The sequence below is a fragment of the Pelecanus crispus genome, unplaced genomic scaffold, assembly GCF_030463565.1.
Source record: "Pelecanus crispus isolate bPelCri1 unplaced genomic scaffold, bPelCri1.pri SCAFFOLD_76, whole genome shotgun sequence".
In the NCBI taxonomy this organism is placed as follows: Eukaryota; Metazoa; Chordata; class Aves; order Pelecaniformes; family Pelecanidae; genus Pelecanus; species Pelecanus crispus.
The window spans coordinates 188268-197500 of NW_027461490.1; the positions used below are offsets into that span (position 1 = coordinate 188268).

The 9233-nt window shown below is 56.8% G+C and overlaps 1 pseudogene; it reads left to right on the plus strand.

Annotated features, from left to right (window-relative positions):
• The first annotated feature begins 623 nt into the window (after positions 1-623).
• Positions 624-9233, plus strand: part of LOC142597066 (uncharacterized) — an 11947-nt pseudogene continuing 3337 nt past the window's right edge.

Sequence of the window (9233 nt, forward strand, 5' to 3'; positions counted from 1 at the left end):
ACCCCGTATTTACGTATAGGTCAACGTATAGACAAATGCGTATGTGTGTCCAGTTACTCAGCAAAATACATTTCCTAGCAGCACTCTCAAGGGAGAATCTTTGTTGTGAGGAAGTACTGTATTTCTAGTGGCTTTGTTGCTCCGTCCCCTGCCCCCCTGGGCACTAGGAGCACGGTTCCCTCAGCTGCCTGCCTTGTGCTCACAACACATTCAGAGGAGGCCGCCTGGGTGCCCTCCCCATGCACGGCCATTTCCAGCCACCGCTGAGCTTGGCCTTTGCTGGCTCCGTCCCTGCACCCACAGGCCAGGGGTCCATCTGCCTCCTGGGCAGCCTCTTCCCCCTTCAGCCTCCCTGACCTTCCTTCTGCAGTGTCGCCTCTTAGGTCGCAGGGGTCCCTGTTCATCCACGCTGACCTCTTGCCAGGCCCTGCTCGACTCCCTGAGCATCCGACTGCCTTCTTCCTGGGCTTTAAGGACGTTGTCCCTGAAGACCCGGGAGGGACTCACAGCCCCTTTTGTCCTCCAAGCAGATCCTCAGCTAACTGAAATCAGCTCTCCTGCACTCCTGCACTGTCATTCTGCTAGTTGTCCTACTTCTCCACCGTCTCGTGCTCATTGCAGCCATGGCTGCCCTCACCCTTCACATCCCCATCCAGATCCAGCTGTCAGTAAGTGAGACCAGCCCTAGCGAGCTCATCTAGTGTCTGCGTCAAAATGTTGTCTTCCACACCCTCCAGGAATCTCCTGGCTTGCTGGTGCCCAGCGCTGTTGCCCTCCCAGCAGACTGTGGAGTGGTTGAAGTTGCTGTGTCCACGAGGACCTGGGGCCATGAGGCTTCCTCCAAGGCAAGGCTCTGTGCACGCCAGCCTCCCCTTTGCACAGAGCTCACCTCCACCTCCTCGCCCGCCTACCTGCCTTCCTGAGGAGCCCTCGCTGTCCATGGCCGCCCTCCCACCCTTCGAGCTGTGCCAGCAGGGCTCTGCAGTCCCCGTGGGGGAGCACGTTGCTGCCTGCCCAGCAGAAAGGAGAGCACTGGGGAAGGGAGAGGAGAGGCAGGGAAAGGGGAAGGGTTGTGGGAGGCTGGCTGGGAGGTTACTGCTGTTGCAGAAGAGGACAATGCAAGGAGAAGCCTCGTAGCTGGGAGGTGGATTTTGATGTCCCTTCTTTGGAAAGAGCCCAACTGGGCCGGTGCTGAGGCAGGCGCAGTGATGTCGCCTGGAGCGTTGGAAAACCCGCCCAGCAGTGCTGAGAGCTTGGGAGAGGGGAGATGCAGAGGAAGGTGGAGATGACATGTCTGGGAGGTGGGTTATGATGCCATTTCTATTGCAGCAACATGACTGACTTGCGGCAGGCAGGCAGAGACTGTGACATCATCAAGGGCATCACAAACCCCAGAGTGACACAGCTGACAGCTCAGGCAGCGGGAACGGCTAGTAGAGGTAGGCAAAGCCCAACACGGTTGGGCTGTTGCTTGTGAGGTCACCTCATGACAGCAATGTGATAGGCCAGGAGCAGGCAGGTGTCATGAGGTCATCAAGGAGAGCAGATGGGAAGGCTGCAGAGAGATGAGTGGGCCCCCGGCGAGGCCCTGCCCTGGGCTGAAGCCACCTGTACGTGACATGGGAACCTACGGGAGGTGGCATGAGAACATGCAGGATGTGACAGAGAAGAGTGGGAGAAGGGGCCAGAAGCATGGGCAGCACCGTGTGTCCCAGCTGGGTGTCGCAGGCGGCTGCAGACGTGAGAAGTGGCCAAACTACACAGAGGGGTGAGCACTGGGGACCTTGTGGGCAGTCAAGTCTTGCCAGGCCATCAGTGATGCCTTGGATGCCATGGCATCAGTGATGCCGGAGGAGCTAGGCGATGGTATCCAAGCTGTGAAATTAGGTACAAAATGGAGAGAGGCTGAGACCGTTGGGGGAAAAGTTATTGCTGAGGGTGGCAATGAATTGGGGAGGAGAATGGGGCAGAGAAAGGGAGGGATGGAGGTGAAAGGTGGAAGAAGCAGCCTGTGGAAGAGGGGTCCGGAGGGGGATTGAAGGGGCCAGGTGCCCGTGGGGAGGGGCTGGTCAGTGCTGGCTGGCACAGCCAAACCCCGTGCCTGATCGCCGTGGTCTGTCCTGCTTATTGTACTGGTTTCTGTTGGGGTAGAGGTATCTTCACAGGAGTTTGTATGGTGCTGTATTTTGCATTTGTGCTGAGAACCGTGTTGATAACAGGGATGTTTTTGTTATTGCTGAGCAGTGCTTGCACAGTGCCGAGGCCTTTTCTGCTTCTCACGCTGCCCCGCCAGCCAGTAGGCTGGGGGTGCACAAGAAGTTGGTAGGGGACGCAGCTGGGACAGCTGATGCCAAGCGACCCAAGGGATATTCCAGACCATAGGACATTGTGCTCAGCAATAGAGGCTGGGGGAAGAAGAAGGAAGCGGGGATGTTTGGAGTGATGGCATTTGTCTTCCCAAGTAACCGTGATGAGTGATGAAGCCCTGCTTTCCTTTAAATGGCTAAATACCTGCCTGCTGGTGGGAGGCAGTGAATGAATCCCTCATTTTGCTTTGCTTGTGTGCACGGCTTTTGCTTTACCTATTAAGCTATCTTCATCTCAACCCGTGAGTTGTCTCACTTTTACCTTTCCTGGTCTCGCTAGTGTGTGTGTGTGTGTGCGCGCGCGCGTGCGTGCGTGTGTGTGTGTTTGGGCGTACATGCTTTGCTGGTCAAGTGGGGCTAGCGAGGAGGAGGAGGAGGAGGCCACCAGGATCTGGAGAGTTGGAACTACCAAGTGGGTAATATCTCTGAGTGTGGGCACACCCAAAGGCCAGGCCCACAGTGGGGGACCATGGGGCTGTGTGAGCCCGCGGTTAAGTTCTGCCGGGAACGTAGAGAGCACTCATGCAACCTTCCCACCAGATCAGCCTGAGAGGGGGACCAGGATGGGGCCAGTTGTGTTGCTCATGGCTGTGTAAGTGCTGCCGTTGGTGTGGTGGCTGTAAAGGTGCTGTTGCCTGTTGGGGCTGGTCTGTGTAGGGTTGGCTGTGTCCATCTTTGTTTCCTTGCAGACACCTGGATTTTGCCCCTTCCCTTTGGGTGACTCCATCTTGGGCGATCTCTCCCTTTGTAGGGCTGCAGTCACCGCCCACCCCAGGCACACACTCTCCCTAGAGAAGCCACGGGCTCTCCAGGCAGCTCCAGATTCCCCTCCTGGAGGATGTCTTCTTCCCTGTCACACGTGGGACAGCCCTGGCTATGTACTTTGTTGACTATTCATCATCTCCACTGTCACCACACACCAATGGGTGAGTGCAAATTCCAGCCCTTGGTCTCTAACAGCTACCAATGTGACAATGAGCTTTTATCTCCCAGTTCCAAGGAGAAGGCGGCCCTTCTGGGGTGAAATTCCTTGTGTCTGATGTTGCCATTAGCTTTGGGAGAAGACGCAACCTTCAGTTAGTGCACTAGGGAGATCCCGTTTACATCCCATTACAGAGGTGCTCGGAGAGTGTAAGCTCTGTCCCATAAAGACACACTTTTCTATCAGATCCAGGTGAGACAGAGAAGGTTCATTAATCAGTAGGATTAATAATAGCCATAAAGATAATGATAACAAAAATGCTAAACCAGAAAACAAGACAGGCCTGCAATGGGATACCCTGTGAATCGTTTGTGAACAGTGATAGAAAACTTATCACTGTTGAAAGTCATCCATGAAAACACGTTCCTAAAGGCCTCCCGGAGCTCCTGGTTCCCCATGCTGTAGATGAGGGGGGTTCAATGCTGGAGGCACCACCCCATACAGAATTGAAAGAAAGCATCTGAGTTGGGTACTACCAACTTAAGAGCTTAACGCGAGTGTTGCGTCAAGAGAGGCTTTGGAAGGTACTCAATTTATCGTTATAAGTCCGGTCGCGTTCAGTACACTGAACTATCACGATTATGGATTCACAAATAACGTAGGCACCTTTCGTCTAGTCGTGCTGCATGAACTATCACGGCCACACTTCAAGTGTCTGGTCGCGTTCAATGACCACTATCACGGCTAGACCAATAAATCAAAGCAATTTATTAAAGCAACAGACACACAGGTTCTTTGGATTACCGGTGATAAATTCACTGACTGCAAGGCACATACAAATGCCAAAGTTTAAAATAACACAGATGCATCAAAAGACATAAAAGTGACTCTGTAGAGGTTTCTAAGTTTCCCGGGGAGGCACTTGGTATAACCAAGTGTTAGATTCTTACCCAAAGGCGTCCCGATGGGGGGGGAAGAGAGGCTCAGCCCGTCGACTGATCCCAGAGGTCAGAGTAGTACACGATGGTATCTTCCCCAACATCTCCTCTCTCTTAGGCCAATTTATAGTATTTTTACACATCAGGTGGAGCTTGAGGGACTCTAGTCATACATACTTTTGTTACGATTGGTGTAAAACTTTCTCGCTTCGTTTTAAAGGTACAGGCTCATCAAAATTCAGAGCGCAGGCTCAGTGAGGGGGGGTCTTACCTTGGAGGCGGGTAGGTTTTTGAGATGGGAGTGTGTTCTAGTATTATAATGATATTATAATGAGTAAAGTTTACTAAAGGACAGCATTTTCGTCAACATCATGATAGTTTGCTGACTCAGGGTATCACTTATGCAGCTTATCGGGGCCACGATGCCCCTCCGAGTTCCCTTATCACAGGGCTTGGCCGTGATGTCTCCACACCACTCCACCCCCTGGGCAGCTCCTCTCAGAATCAGCACACCAGGCTCCCCTGGGTTGCGACATCCAAGGTTACAGGCTTAGGAACTTCCTGTGGGATAGATTCCTTGCATCCAGCTGCATTCCATCCAGAAAGCTTCTTCAATGCTGTGCCTTTCTTGTAATCGTAAATCTAAGTCTGATGTCTTAAGTCACCTCCAGCAATCACTCCACAGCGAGGGAGGTGCAGGGGTCTCAGAGCTTCCAGGTTCCTGCTGAAGATTTAAGGGCTCGGAGGCAGGAGCAGAAGAGAACACTTTTCATCTAGCATGGCCTTTAGATCATGTCACCTGTGAAGGCTCTGCTCCCCACCTTTCCAGTCATCGTCACCCAGAAACCTCACCTGCTTTTCCTTCCTCTCCTCCCAAAAAAACCTGACCAAGTGACGGCAAGAAAGGAAGCGGAAAGGCCCTAGGCCTCCGTGAATCAGCTGGGGTCTGGCACTTGGCGGGCATTCGATGAATGCCATTTCATTGCACACCCACCCCATCAAGAATCAAGCTGCGAAGTGAGTCTGCAAGTCCAAATCAACAAGGTCCATGGGCAGGCAAGGCTGTGTCTCTGGCTGTGTCTGGAGACCAGTACACCTAGAGCAATAGATGATGAAGCTGGGGCTGAAACTCAGGCCTGGGCTTACGTGGTCTCCTGGGCCCATGGAACAGAGCTGTGAGTGGCCCCAGGTGATGCTGGTCACGGACTTGGAGGCCTATGGATGCTCTCAGGGCCCTGACACTGCACCCATGGGATGCCACCTGCCAGTGCCCTCCTTAGGCCAAATTCTGCTTCCCTCATGTGCTCTGCTCCTCTCCCTCGCCGTGTCCCTGGGGATCCATGAGAGCACAGTTTCATGGTCACTGCAGCCAAGGCTGACACTGCTCTTCACGTCCCTGAGCATCTTGTCCTCTTCTGGGAGTACCAGGTCCAGGTGAGCATCAGACCGGGTGGCCCCTTTGGCAGCTGCGCTAAGAACTTTTCCACAAACACCTCAGGAAACCTCCTGGACTCTTTGCATCCTGCTGTCTCACTTGACCAGTGAATACCGGGGAGAGCGAGTCCCCTAGAAGAGCCCGCTTCTGTGATCCACAGATTTCCTCAGGTCATTTAAAAAAGCCATTGCTCCTTCCTCGCCCTGACTGCATGACCTGTAACTGTGTCCTGGATCAGGCTGGGCTGGAGTTAATTCTCTTCACAGCAGACCATAGGGTGTTCTGCTTTGCATATGTTACTGCACCAGCACTGATGACACGCCAGTGTTTTGGCTGCTGCTGAACAGTGCTTGCAGAGCACGAGGGCTTTCTCTTTCCCGCGCTCTGCCACCACAGAAAGTAATCTGGGGGTAGGCAAGAAGTTGGCAAGGGTATCAGGAACAGTGTGGCCAGCAGGAGCAGGGAGGTGATTGTCCCCCTGTACTCGGCGCTGGTGAGGCCGCACCTGGAAGACTGTGTCCAGTTCTGGGCCCCTCAGTACAAGGAGGGCGTTGAGGTGCTGGAGCGTGTCCAGAGAAGGGCAACGAAGCTGCGGAAGGGTCTGGAGCACAGGCCTTACGAGGAGCGGCTGAGGGAGCTGGGGTTGTTTAGCCTAGAGGAGAGGAGGCTGAGGGGAGACCTTATCGCTCTCTACAGCCACCTGGAAGGAGGGTGCAGTGAGGTGGGTGTGGGTCTCTTCTCCCAAGTAGTTAGCGATAGGACGAGAGGAAATGGGCGCAAGCTGCATCAGGGGAGGTTTAGATTGGATATTAGGAGAAATTTCTTCACGGAGAGGGTGATCAAGCATTGGAACAGGCTGCCCAGAGAGGTGGCGGAGTCACCATCCCTGGAGGTGTTCAAAAAACGGGTAGACGTGGCACTCTGGGACATGATTTAGTGGGCATGGGGGTGTTGGGTTGATGGTTGGGCGGATAATCTTAGAGATCCTTTCCAACCTTAATGATTCCCAGTTTTTACTTTCATTAAAAAGTAATCCAGCCACCAAGGAAACATGAAATTATTACTCTACCCTGAACTGGTTAGGTTAATGGTTGGACTGGATGATCTTAAAGGTCTTTTACAAGCTAAACGGTTCTATGATTCTATCACATCATAAGCACCTGCACTGGCCAGGTGTCCATTCATTCCCAGTCACCCACTTAGACACCAGTGACATCACAAGCACCTGCAGAAGGCAAGATCCTGCTCCTGCTCTGCCAACTACTCAGACACCTGTGACATCCTAATGAGCTGCACAAGGAACGTTCCTGCTCCTGCCATATCACCTACACAGCTACATGTGACATCACGAGCACCTGTGCAAGGCAGGGACCTGCTGCTCTCCTACTAGCTACAGAGCCACCAATGACATCACAAGGAGATGCACATGCCAGGAGCCACCTCTGGACCTACACCCTACTTGGCATCATGTGACATCACAAGCACCTGCACAAGCCAGGGACCTGCTCCTCTCCTAATACCTACAGAGCCACCAGTGACATCACAAGCAGCTGCACAAGCCGCGACCCTGCCCCAGTCCCATCCCATATAAAGGCACAGATGACATCACAAGCGCAGGCACAAGCCAGGCGCCTCCTTCTGCCCTATAACCTCCTCGGGCACCTAGGACATCACAAGCCACTGCGGAAGCCAGAGGCATGCTCCTTGCGGCACCGGTTCTCCCAGCCGGGGTGGTCGGGGGGTGGGGGGGCTGGGGGTTTTTTAATTTTCTTTTTACCGCCTCCCGCATTTCCGAGATGGAAGCTCAGACGTAAGTTTAAGCGTACTGCCTCGTGGAAGCATTAATGTATTGCTTTCGATAGAAAAAAGAAAGAAAATAGGAATAGCTTTTTTAAAAATTTTTTAACTTTTTTTTAACCCGTCACTTGCCGCAGGCAGGCAGGCACACACACACAAACGCCCCGGCGCCCCGTGCCTCGAACCCGCTGGCCGCCGTGCGCTCGCCAGCCTCACCGCCCCGGCCAGCCTCTCCGCTCCGTCTGCCCCCCGACACACGCCCTGCCTGGCCGGGGACCGGGTAGAGGCGGCGGCTGCCGTCAGGAGCCGCCCGGCTCCCCGGCGCGAGTTCGCCGTCCGCCAAGGAGACTTCAGGACCGGGCGCCCCTGGCCGCGTCCGGCTCCCGGCGCTCGCCGGGCGCTCGCCGGCTTCTGTTTGTTTTGCCTTCTGGGTTGGTTTTCTTTGGGGGCTGCTGCTGGTGGTGTTTCGTGGTTTTTTCTCTTGCCATCGTTTTATTTCGACTTTTTTTTCTCTAAAATAAATACATTCAAGTATGTGCCTGCCGTCCTGCAGATCAGCACCCCCCCCGACGCGCGCGCTCCCCCTCCCTCCGTGCGCTGCCGTTCCGGGGCGGGTGGGTGCTGCCCCGCTGAGCGCAGACTGCCTGGCGCCCCGGGGGGGGGTGGGGGGGTGGTCGGCAGCCGCGCGCCCTGCGCAGGCGCGCCGCCCCCCGTTGCCCGGCAACCGGCCTCCCCCGCCCGCGCGGAAAGGGCGGCGGTTCCCGCCGGAGCAACGGTCCCGCGCTCAGTGGCGTCGGCGGCAGGGATGGGATGGGGTGGGGTGGGGTGGGGTGGGGTGGGGTGGGATGGGATGGGATGGGATGGGATGCTGGCGCAGAGGCAGGCGAGAGCGGTCGGCGAGCAGGCGGGGAGCCTGGCGCAGAGGTAGGTTGGGGAGGGGGGGGGCGCCGCCTCTTATCGGAGAAGATTTCTGTTCGGGTCGGTTGGGGATTTTTCCCCCTCCCTTTCTCCCCCCGCCCCCGCGCCTTCGTTTCGCTTTCCACCCGCGGCGGGGGCGGGCAGGCGTGCAGCAGGGCGAGCGAGCAGAAAGGCAGGCGGGAGCCGGGGCACGGGCAGGGCAGGGTAGGGACTCGGCAGCCGCGGTGAGAGACCGGCACGCCGCCGGGATTCCCCTCTGCCGCCCGGCACGGAGCCGGCAGGGAGGCCGCCGCGTCCTAGAGTCTCCCGCCTGCCTTTCCCGGCGCGGCACACCTGCCGGCGGGGCGGGGGGGTGGGGGGTGTCTGTGCGCACATGTGGCGGCAGGCGAGGCGGGCGCGGGGGGGGCGGCGGGGGAGCGCGGGGTCTGCGTGTGTGCGTGTGCACGCGCGTGTGGCAGCGGGCGTGGGGCGGCGGGGGGGGCTGCCTGCGTGTTTGTGCGCGCGCACGTGTGGCGGCGGGCGAGGGGTTCGGGCCGGGGGGCTCTCGGGGTGTGTGGGGGTGGGTGTGCACGCGGCGTCGGGCAGGGAAGGAGGGGGCGTTCGGGCCGGGGTCCCGTTTGGGGTTGCGTGCGTGCGCGCGCGCAGGAAGAAACGAAAAGGGTTTGTAACGCTGTCGCTAACGCCGCCCTCTCTGTTACAGGCTGGGCCCTCTCGACGTCTGGCCTGCGCCCGTGCCTTTCTGCGGGCGACACGCTCGGCTCGGCTGCCGGTTGGACATGTCCCTGGGAAAGCAGCAGCAGCAGCAGCAGGAGCCGCTGCCGCCGCCGCGTGCCTCAGCCAGCGCAGAGAGCCAGGTC